This window comes from Hesperophylax consimilis, chromosome 30 (genome assembly GCF_061612785.1).
Source record: "Hesperophylax consimilis isolate HC1 chromosome 30, BYU_Hcon_1.0, whole genome shotgun sequence".
NCBI lineage: Eukaryota > Metazoa > Arthropoda > Insecta > Trichoptera > Limnephilidae > Hesperophylax > Hesperophylax consimilis.
This window is the reverse complement of record NC_142865.1, coordinates 13,874,263-13,886,879: the sequence shown is the minus strand read 5'-3', so window position 1 is coordinate 13,886,879 and position 12,617 is coordinate 13,874,263.

Sequence of the window (12,617 nt, the reverse complement as noted above, 5' to 3'; positions counted from 1 at the left end):
AGCCCAAGAGTTCCGACTAAATGAACCTTCGATTGAAAAATTGGTGTCTCAATGGAGAAACATAGTTCACATTAAATGGGAATCCTTGACTTCCACTGTAGAGTTTTGGAATGAAGTCATGCAATATAAAGATGCAGCTAATAATAACCCCTTCGGTGATTTATGTCAGTTTGCAATGTCTATTTTAACATTGCCGCATTCAAATGCGGACATTGAACGTGTATTTAGCCAAATGAGTCTCGTCAAAACAAAACTCCGAAATCGTTTGGCGGTGAGAACCTTGAATGCCATTTTGTACGTGAGATTTGGCCTAAAGAGAGCAGGAAAGTGCTGTTATTCTTACACTGTTCCTGACGAAGTACTACGCTGCATTGGGACCAAAGAAAGTTACGACTCCGTCTCTCAGCCTTCCACATCAGCTGCTGTTAATGAAGAAGAAGAAGATGAAGATGAAGAAATTGATATTTTATTTCACTGATTTTATTTCTAAGTTAAATTTATGTTAGCTTTTCTTTTCGCATTTTTTAAAGTAATTTAGCATTTTTCTGGCATATTTTTCCATCACTCTAGCATATTTTGAAGTTGTTGAGTTGGCAACACTGAGGCCAACATAATTCAGTGTCCGATCTGTTTTGAGGTGGTTTTGATATATCGTGTACCTACTTACTACTACGTACTAAAAAAATCCATGCAATATAAACTCTACATTATACATTAATGCCAAAATACTATCAACCTCAACATTTATAATAAAAGTAAATAATGTGTCCAAAACATTCACTTTTCATTGAAAAAGCTAAAAATTGATATAATCTTTAAATATTTTGATTTCCGTTATTAGGGGATTGATTTAGGAAAGTAATCTGATATTTAAAAAAATCCAAAACTTTGTTAAATGAAGAAACCTTTTTGAGGTAACCTTTTTTTCAGTTCAGTCGATAAATCAGCGTTTATTGAAGTATAATTTTTACTTAATTATTGAAGGACAATATTAGCGATTCCTAAACGAAAATTTGAAACAGAAAAATCAGAAAAAGATACGGTCACATCTAGGACTCTAACCCAGGACACTCGCCTTGCCTGGGCATGAATATTTATTTATTATTAGGGATAAATATTTAATTATTGTTATTGGCATTCCGGAATTCCAATTCTTTTCTATCCGCTGTGCGACGGTAAGTTGATTATCCGTCCCCAACATATGTATAGTATGAAATAAAAAGATAACAGTATATTTTTAGATATATGGTTAGTAAGACGACTATTAGGTAATGTTAAAAAAATAACATAAAGTGAAAATGCAAGACAGTACTATTATCAATGCCTAAATAAGTTCTATTTCATAAGGTGTTCAATTTACATTTGTTTTGTTTTGTTTTTGAATCTTTATTAAGATATACGCAAATTTTTTCATACATCTAGTAGGAAAATATAAAAAATACAAAAAATACCATTTTTAATTAGATTTTAAGAGAAAAAGATAAATACACAAAATTACATTATATAAGATATCTAGGTGACTAAAATAATATTGGTGAGTATGTTCAACAATAAAAAAATATTTTTGGCATATAAAGCACATGTCCTACGAAAATTGCTAAGGCTTGGGGCTCCCTGTAGGTTATTATAAAGTTTTTGCCCTTTATAAAACGCGCTGTTTTGTGTGCACGAAAGTTTAGTTTTGGGAAGCCTAAAATCTCTGCGTCTTCTCGTAGGATAATTGTGAACATTTTCATGGTACATTATATATCTCTGCAGATAATTTGGGAGCATATTATTTTGAAGCTTATACATCATTGCCAAGGTATTATATAATATATGTTGCTTGGTTGTCATCATATTTAATTTTTTAACATAATTTTAACTCTAGTAAAAATGTTGCATTTTAAAATAATCCTCATCCCCCTATTTTGTATAACCTGTACTTTATTATTTTGGGCATCGTTATAAATCGTTATATTAAATTTTCAGTTATGAAAACAAGTAAAAAAGCCTCATATTTTAAATCCAGAAACCAATATGTTTTTATAAATGGACATAAATCTAAAAAATTCCATGCATTGCCAGGTATTCCCGAGGCGTCAAACCTTAGTCCTTTGTTGTTCCTCATTCTTATAGACGATATCCAGGACTGTGTAAAATATGGCAGATGTCTTCTATTTTCAGATGACTTCAAACTTCTGATGCAAATAATTTCTTACCAAGACTGCTTAAAAATGCAACCTGAACTACAGATACAGCATTAAAGGGCAAACGATATCGTTATCATCTTTGATTCCAAACCGACATTTTCGGACTACATATTACGGCTCACTGCAGCAACAACTCCTGGGGTTTATCATCAGAACATGAAAACAGTTTAATTTATTAAAGTTAGACTTTGGAATTTCCATTAAAAAATCTCATGTTACCAAGAATACAAAAAATATTGGAATAAGAATACTTTAATGGATTTTTTAAATTGAAATTTGTTATGTTAGACTGTTTCTATTTCAAGAATACAATAATATTAGAAATAGACACCTGTCTCACAACTGTAATTAGGTGAAAACCATTTAAGGCGAAATAAGACGCCAAAAAAATATTAGTTATGGGCGTGAACGCGCTTTAAGTGGGCGGAGCCAGATACCGAACCATTTCGTATCAAGTTTCATTTGCGCGCCGCGCCGGACCAAATATTGCACAGTGTGACATGGTTTGATTTCACACGGACAAGTTTTATAAATATAAATTTCTGTACGATAATAATAATAATAATTAATATTAGCATTATTTAATGAATTGCATAATTTTGTTTTGAAATTCGTGGTATCTACGTACAGTGAAAAAATTTGTAAGGGATCCCAAAAAAATATAAATCACAAATCCTTTTTTGGTTAATAAATGTATATTTATTTGGTAGACACTTTTGATAGAAGTTTTTGATAGAAAAAAAAACTCATGTTTTTAATTATTAATGATTTTTTTTTTCTTGCTAAAGCAATCCCGATGAGTTATAAAACTCACTGTGGGAAGGGAAGAACTTACAATACATGGGCGGAAGTTAATAGGTACAAATTTACATTGTTATTTTGATATCAAAATTATAAGTTCCACATACGGAACAGTATAAAAATATAATGTTTTTACAAATGAAACGCTTACTTTACTTTCACCAGCTATTCCTTAGTTTACCTATTTGATGTATAAAATGCATTTCGGTAAAAATAAAAACATGTCACATGAAACCAACATTAATCTACATTTTATACTCCAAATTCAATTTGCTCAATTAAAGTTTTTCGACTGCGCATATATGTATATACCTACAAATTAAAAATTATTTAAACTGACATTGTACAATTATGTTCTGTAGAAAACTTATCCCAAAAATCTTATTTTATGTGTGTATTTCAGTAGTACCATCTCCAATCCGTTAAGCATTTTCCTTGGTGCTGTAATTTTGTTCGCGATAAAACTCCTTTTGTGTTCTGCTTTCCCATATTTAACTGAAACGTACGTATACGTACGAGCAAAACTTTCGAAGATCTAAAATTTTATACCTTTCACTTTGTGTAATATCTTATACTAGGGCAGAACCTGTGAATTCTTGAAAAATCAGCTTGCAATTTAAAATAAAGCATTTTTTTGCTAGAATATTACATCAGCTATAGATAGGTATTTATGGCATGTGTGAATTCTTCACAACCACTTCCAATTTTACAGTTCCCAAAATTGGCATGACTGAAAGCCAAATAATATAATTTGTTTGTAAAAAGAAAATATGTACAAGAAAACATTTAAGATTTTAGTAATACGTACATCAGAAATAATTCAAATGTGAGCATGGGGGAAATCCCCGCTATCAGGGTATTGTGTCACCTTAATTATGGTATTCCCTAAATAGATAGTAAATGATTCTCTAAAACCGAGGTAATTAGGCCTGCTGATAATAACCATTAATTGGAAATTATGGTGACGAGCGGCGGCGACTGTGGTCTGCTTAGAGGGTCGTACCATAGGACGAAGCGCAACTAAGGCAGCAATCGGGGTCTGGTTGGTGCTTTGCTTATGGAAGTAGAATACTCCTTAGAGGGTCGTGCCAAAGGACGAGGCGCAACTAAGAGAGTGTACTAGCCAAGGGCGAGCTTCAGACGAACTGGTTGAATTACGACGTTTCGCTCCTTATATAGGCCATTCCTTGTAGAGGGGCGTGGCTTATGTGGCGACTCGAGAGTGGGAGATGCGCAGAGGGCGTCTGCGCAGCCTAGTTTGCCTAGGTATGGGTGAGCGGGAAGGCGCTGTACGGGGGAAAGAGATGGTGTAGTGGCGAGAGTAAAAACGGCGCGCTACAAAATTCAATTGTGAAACATCATAGCATAGAAGATTGTAAAATCCATATATTTATAATTAAAACAATTTACACCATTCCTGTCAATTTTATTATATTTGGTTTTACGAGCAGCCAGGCTTTTGCATGGATTTTAAAAACCGAATATACCTATCTAAAATTCGCTAATAAACAATTAGTTTAATATTATTAATTTCAAGTGACCTACCAGGTAAGTATTGGACTATATATTATCTCCATATATCATTGTAGAGGTGTATTATATGTTTGTACAGTGCCATTTAGGTTATTTTGCCCAAAAACGGAGCTAGACAAATCATCCAAATATTATTATTATTGAGCTATCGAAAATAATACAAAAAAATAAAGCATGATATTCCACAACGTAATACTAAAAATTATTATTTATTTCACTGCAGAAATTCTGGGACAAACTACCATATATACTCCTCTTTGCCCAGAATACTAGTGGAGGAAAACAATTATACCAAGTCAGTGGACATCTTCAATTTATCTTTAAACAAATATAAAATGTTGCTAATAAAACAATTCAGTTATGTACTGAATATTCATTTGTAAAAATCCCGAAAAAGGACGTTAATTAATAAATAAACAGTTAATTATTTCATCCCACTCATTCCCTCAAATGTTATGCATTTAAACCATAATTTAAGGAATAATTGTAGCAGTCTGATAATAAGCTGAAGTTGAAACCGGTCACGGTCAAAAAATAAGGCAAGTGAAAAAAGTTTTAATTTTGTTTCAATTACAATGGAATTCCACCACAAATTGCCACAGTATCATAAATAGAAATATTAAATATAACAAACAATAAAATGATTGCTTTCTTCAACAATAATATTGCATAACGTCTAGTTTCTAGGCTAAAACAATTTTTTCATAGACTAATATTAGATTAGACACGGGATATCCATTGAAAAATAACCCCAACACAATTTTGGTTTCGTTCACGTGCACATTTATGAAAAGGTCCAAGCATTGTAACCACCTCGGTAGCAAAATGAACGCTGTTCCTTGGTTTCGCTTACGAGTTTGAACGCTTGTACATTGTACAGGGAGTTTATACAGATTTGGGTTGTTAAGTTCATCTCCATATTTGTGACGTACGCTATGTGTTGTCATTTTGAAAATAAATTTAACTAGACAGGGCTAATCTAGTATAATACATCAATGCATTTGTTGCTTCAAGTAAGTCATATAGTTCATATGGTGTATGAACCTCGGATAAGTTCCATGCGTTCGCATGTGGATGTACCAGATATTTTTTTTCTGGATTTAATAAAAATAACATTTTTTAATAAAAATACTAGTTTTAAATTAATTCATTTACCGACCGGTTTCGCTTTGCTCAAGCATCATCAAGGTACAAATTAAAACTGGTAATAAATGTTTTTATTAACATTATTCATAACTTTATTGACAGTCCATTTCTCTTGGAATGCTATGACTTATCGTCGTCACGACTTGAAAAGATACCACACGGTAGAACAGATGTTCTAGTACAATATAGCATGACACGAGGAATAGTGTTGTTAAATGCAATTTTTGAAACAGTAGATATTTAGTTACTCTTTAAATAGCGTTAAGACTTTGTTGTCTAATTATCTTCCTAGATGTTGAGAGTGTCAGAATGAGAAGATTGTACTGGAATTAGATTAATAATCTGTCGTATTAAAAAAGGGTATATTTCAAAAACGTAAATAATGGTAATAGAATTCGCACAGGATGGGGTAGACATGTAACATTAAGTGCCTAATTATTCGTTACAGATTTTACCGTAAAAATATAAATATTATCCTGTCTGGGACGAATTATTTCTTGATTTGTAACACTTTGAATTCAACTGTCATCGTAATGAAAGGGTTCCGTTTTTTTAATGTTAGTTTATAAGGGAAACAAACAGTTGTACCGACGTTATAATGGTCACTGTCATCCATCAGTATTGTAGGAAGCAACTTACGACGTATTTTCCTATCGAATATTCCATGGTGACGTGCATACGAGTTCTGCCTGGGAATACTATAGTTTGAGTGATTTACTTATATTATGTTACAATTTCGACGTAACAAAATAAATTCGGACAAAAACAATTATAAAAAATTCGTATTGGATAAAATCTACGCTTATGCAGATATGAATGAATGTAATGATGTAACTCTCATTTCTGAGCACAATCTGCCTCCTGTTTTATGTTATGTTTTAGTTTTAATATTCGTGTTTTGTCCTGTCCTGCTGTTATTGTTATTCTAAGTTTTGTCATCACTTTGTATAAACAGTGTATTTAGTGTTATAATATTAGATCTGTATTGGGTAAGGCACACTGTAGGAATAATTTTAAGAACCATTAATACTGAATTACCATTTTTTTTTAAGTTTGTTATACGAGTAGTTAAGCGCACTTGAAGTGAAATGACACTAAACTGCGCTATATAAATTCCATGTTATTATAATCAGTCCCTGTACTGAAGCCGAACTACAATGATGATTGATCTGGGTAAGCACCTTATTATCACATTCAAAAGCAATGTTATTTGATTTAAATAATCTTATTCCTCGTGATTTACGATTTATAACTATAATGTTGCCATTTTGCATAGATGTTGACACTTTTCACAAACTTTTAAAACACAACACGAGTCCTGTGTAATTCATGTTCATTGATTTTTGCTCTCAGTTCTTGAAACCCTGAACACTTCAGCACGTAATGCCATTTTCTTTGACGGCCAACTGCCAACTTGAATAATCATCGTCACTCAGAGAATTATCATTACATTCGGAGTAATTACCCTTCCCCACAAAGCAGGTTGGGTGGATGCCATCAGTAAAACCTATCCGATCAACTTTTGCGATCCTTAAATTATTTAAAACTTGGATCAAACATCCACACTTCCAAGGGTTTCCTTGCAAAGATACGTGCGTTCCGTACTGTCCCACGAAGAAGTCAGTGGGAATATACGATAATTTATTGCAAGACATTACTAAAGTTTTGATGTTTCCCACTTTTAGTAAGCCTTCAGGTATACGCAATAATTCGTTGTTGCTTAAGTCCAGGGTTCTCAGGTCTTTTAAATTTGCGAATATCATAATATTGAGCGCTTCAAGATGGTTTTCTTGCAGGTATATATGTTTGATTAAGGAAATTTTCTGAAAAAGCGCGGGGTCCATTGTGTAAATCTTGTTTCCAGCCAGGTTTAATGTTTCCATGTTTTGTAAGTCAATGAAGGTGTTGACGTAGAAGTTGCCGAGCTGGTTGTATGATAAATCTAATGTTTTTAACATTCTCAAGCCCAAAAATGCTTTTTCGTAAAAAAAGAAAAAGTTATTGTGGGCAAAGTTTAGGGTCAAAAGTTTGTTTGTGTTCTCGAAAGTATTGATGTGAAGGGCGCTGATGTTGTTGAACGAAAGGTCCAGGGTTTCCAGTTGTTGCGGGAAGACCCCGCCTCTGAATAAATCGCTGATGCTGTTATGCGATGCGTTCACAAAGGTCATCGTATTCGTTAGACTCAACAGACTGTCGAATCGAATGGAGTTGTAAGAGAGATCCAAGTACTTTATTGCTGTGCCTGTGAAAGTACTTCTTGGGATTTTCAATATACCCGAATGAGACAAAAGAAGGGTCTGCAGGTTGACAGCATTCTCTAAACACTTTTTTCCCAGCGTCACTGTTGTTTTTGAAGCATCCAAATGGGTCACAGCTCCTCCGAATTTAAACGTCGTGAAATCAATGTGAAGGTTTCGCGAGAGGTCAACGTGCTCCAGTTTAGCGAAGGAGCTCAGATTGCGCAGTGAAAATATGGAAAAACTGGCTCTAAGATTTGAGAGGTCCAAAGCGCGTAGATTAGGGACGTTTGACAGCAAAGAAGGCTCTGTACATTGATTTGAACCCGACAATTGCAAAGTTTGTAGATTTTTCAGATGCACGAATTCTCCTCCTTTGAAACACAAATCGGGATTCCCAGAGAGGTCCAGATTGATCAATTCACTTGCGTTGACGAACAAGTCTGGAGATAAACTATACAGATTTGAATCCCTCAAGATAAATGTTATAATTCTTTGCCAGTTGTACTTTTTAAAATCAGCTGTCAAAGTTTTTTCTACGTAGTTAGATCTTTTGCTATTCTCCACGATGTGATTTCCTTTATTTCCAATCGGAGAGCAACGCAATGTCTCTGCAGACCATGGTGAGACTTCACAGTTTAGTTTACAAAAACTAGTTTCCACAAATAATAACAGAAGGGACCAAAATACACTTGTTGCACACGACATTTTTTGATAACATACTATCTTTGAAACTTCACCGCGCTACGGTCCAACATCAGAGACGTTTAAACTTCGGGCCTCAATGCAAAACTTAGACATTATTGTTCTTGAACGTCAATAAATAAGTTCATAGTTTAAAAATAATCAGTCTATTTAAGTAGCATTAACCACATCCGTTTGTTATTCCAAGCCTGTCAACTTTACCTACCACCAATCAGGATGTCTCGGGGCATTGTGGTAATTGGAGACCGGAAAAAATGCAAAAAAAAATTTTTTTTCTTATTTTTCATAATTATTATTTTACATTATCAGCGCGTATGTATTTTTTATATTTTTATGTGCAAATGTATTTTTTCATTCAAAGTTTTCAGTTTCTCGTGGTAAATGAACTTATCAACAGTATTTAAAAAAAAAGGATTACTAAAAACTCCAACACTAACAAAAATTTTAAATTATAAAATAAAACACAAACACTTTGTATTTAACCACGAATTTATTATTTCATATATCGACCGGTTTCACTTCGACCAAGCTTCTTCAGGATATAATAATAACTAAATGCTAAGACAGAGTTATGGCTTATATATAAGAGTGACAGAGGGAGAAAGAACAAAATTAGAGGGAGACAAAATATTTGACATAGGTAAAATGGATAATCAATTAGTGGGAGGGAGACAACAATACAATAATCAATTACTGGGGGGGGAAACATCAATACACATCATAATCCCAAGTAAATGAACAAACAACAGTTAACTGTAATCTATGAGATATTAAAAAAGGGAATTTTTTGTTGTGTTTTACATTAACTTAAGGACAATATTTAGATATATATGATAATATTAATAATGAATTACGCTACAACACATATATACGATCATGGGTTAGGATGAGCTGGCAAATCACTTGATCTCAACAGATCATACATTTAATAAAATTTCAGGAACTCGCATCTTACATAAAAATAGTATAGGTATAAAACTAGATAACTTAGAAGCTTTATAAATTATGAAATCTTTAAATACAAATATGTCAGAATACTTACTTAATAATCAAATTAACTTATCAAATCAAAAAAATACACCCTATAGTCCTATTTTTAACTTATTTCCCGCAATCCATCCTAACCCATGATAGTATATATGTGTTGTAGCGTGATTCATTATTAATATTATCATATATATCTAAATATTGTCCTTTAGTTAATGTAAAACACAACAAAAAATTCCTTTTTTTAATATCTCATAGATTACAGTTAACTGTTGTTTGTTCATTTACTTGGGATTATGATGTGTATTGATGTTTCCCCCCCAGTAATTGATTATTGTATTGTTGTCTCCCTCCCACTAATTGATTATCCATTTTACCTATGTCAAATATTTTGTCTCCCTCTAATTTTGTTCTTTCTCCCTCTGTCACTCTTATATATAAGCCATAACTCTGTCTTAGCATTTAGTTATTATTATATCCTGAAGAAGCTTGGTCGAAGTGAAACCGGTCGATATATGAAATAATAAATTCGTGGTTAAATACAAAGTGTTTGTGTTTTATTTTATAATATAATGTCTAACCACAAAGTAATTGCTTCCTATGAAAAAAAAAAAAAATTAAATTTTACAAAAAAAAATCTAAATCTTCAGTTACCTCCATATACTGTTGGAGCACATGCCTTGACGTCGCTTTATTTTATGCTGACAATTTTACAAAAAGAAATTTCTAAATCTTCAGTTACCTCCATATACTGTTGGAGCACATGCCTTGACGTCGCTTTATTTTATGCTGACAATTTTACAAAAAGAAGTTTCTAAATCTTCAGTTACCTCCATATACTGTTGGAGCACATGCCTTGACGTCGCTTTATTTTATGCTGACAATTTTACAAAAAGAAGTTTCTAAATCTTCAGTTACCTCCATATACTGTTGGAGCACATGCCTTGACGTCGCTTTATTTTATGCTGACAATTTTACAAAAAGAAGTTTCTAAATTTTCAGTTACCTCCATATACTGTTGGAGCACATGCCTTGACGTCGCTTTATTTTATGCTGACAATTTTACAAAAAGAAGTTTCTAAATCTTCAGTTACCTCCATATACTGTTGGAGCACATGCGTTGACGTCGCTTTATTTTATGCTGACAATTTTACAAAAAGAAGTTTCTAAATCTTCAGTTACCTCCATATACTGTTGGAGCACATGCCTTGACGTCGCTTTATTTTATGCTGACAATTTTACAAAAAGAAGTTTCTAAATCTTCAGTTACCTCCATATACTGTTGGAGCACATGCCTTGACGTCGCTTTATTTTATGCTGACAATTTTACAAAAAGAAGTTTCTAAATCTTCAGTTACCTCCATATACTGTTGGAGCACATGCCTTGACGTCGCTTTATTTTATGCTGACAATTTTACAAAAAGAAGTTTCTAAATCTTCAGTTACCTCCATATACTGTTGGAGCACATGCGTTGACGTCGCTTTATTTTATGCTGACAATTTTACAAAAAGAAGTTTCTAAATCTTCAGTTACCTCCATATACTGTTGGAGCACATGCCTTGACGTCGCTTTATTTTATGCTGACAATTTTACAAAAAGAAGTTTCTAAATCTTCAGTTACCTCCATATACTGTTGGAGCACATGCGTTGACGTCGCTTTATTTTATGCTGACAATTTTACAAAAAGAAGTTTCTAAATCTTCAGTTACCTCCATATACTGTTGGAGCACATGCCTTGACGTCGCTTTATTTTATGCTGACAATTTTACAAAAAGAAGTTTCTAAATCTTCAGTTACCTCCATATACTGTTGGAGCACATGCCTTGACGTCGCTTTATTTTATGCTGACAATTTTACAAAAAGAAGTTTCTAAATCTTCAGTTACCTCCATATACTGTTGGAGCACATGCCTTGACGTCGCTTTATTTTATGCTGACAATTTTACAAAAAGAAGTTTCTAAATCTTCAGTTACCTCCATATACTGTTGGAGCACATGCCTTGACGTCGCTTTATTTTATGCTGACAATTTTACAAAAAGAAGTTTCTAAATCTTCAGTTACCTCCATATACTGTTGGAGCACATGCCTTGACGTCGCTTTATTTTATGCTGACAATTTTACAAAAAGAAGTTTCTAAATCTTCAGTTACCTCCATATACTGTTGGAGCACATGCCTTGACGTCGCTTTATTTTATGCTGACAATTTTACAAAAAGAAGTTTCTAAATCTTCAGTTACCTCCATATACTGTTGGAGCACATGCCTTGACGTCGCTTTATTTTATGCTGACAATTTTACAAAAAAAAGTTTCTAAATCTTCAGTTACCTCCATATACTGTTGGAGCACATGCCTTGACGTCGCTTTATTTTATGCTGACAATTTTACAAAAAGAAGTTTCTAAATCTTCAGTTACCTCCATATACTGTTGGAGCACATGCCTTGACGTCGCTTTATTTTATGCTGACAATTTTACAAAAAGAAGTTTCTAAATCTTCAGTTACCTCCATATACTGTTGGAGCACATGCCTTGACGTCGCTTTATTTTATGCTGACAATTTTACAAAAAGAAGTTTCTAAATCTTCAGTTACCTCCATATACTGTTGGAGCACATGCGTTGACGTCGCTTTATTTTATGCTGACAATTTTACAAAAAGAAGTTTCTAAATCTTCAGTTACCTCCATATACTGTTGGAGCACATGCCTTGACGTCGCTTTATTTTATGCTGACAATTTTACAAAAAGAAGTTTCTAAATCTTCAGTTACCTCCATATACTGTTGGAGCACATGCGTTGACGTCGCTTTATTTTATGCTGACAATTTTACAAAAAGAAGTTTCTAAATCTTCAGTTACCTCCATATACTGTTGGAGCACATGCCTTGACGTCGCTTTATTTTATGCTGACAATTTTACAAAAAGAAGTTTCTAAATCTTCAGTTACCTCCATATACTGTTGGAGCACATGCCTTGACGTCGCTTTATTTTATGCTGACAATTTTACAAAAAGAAGTTTCT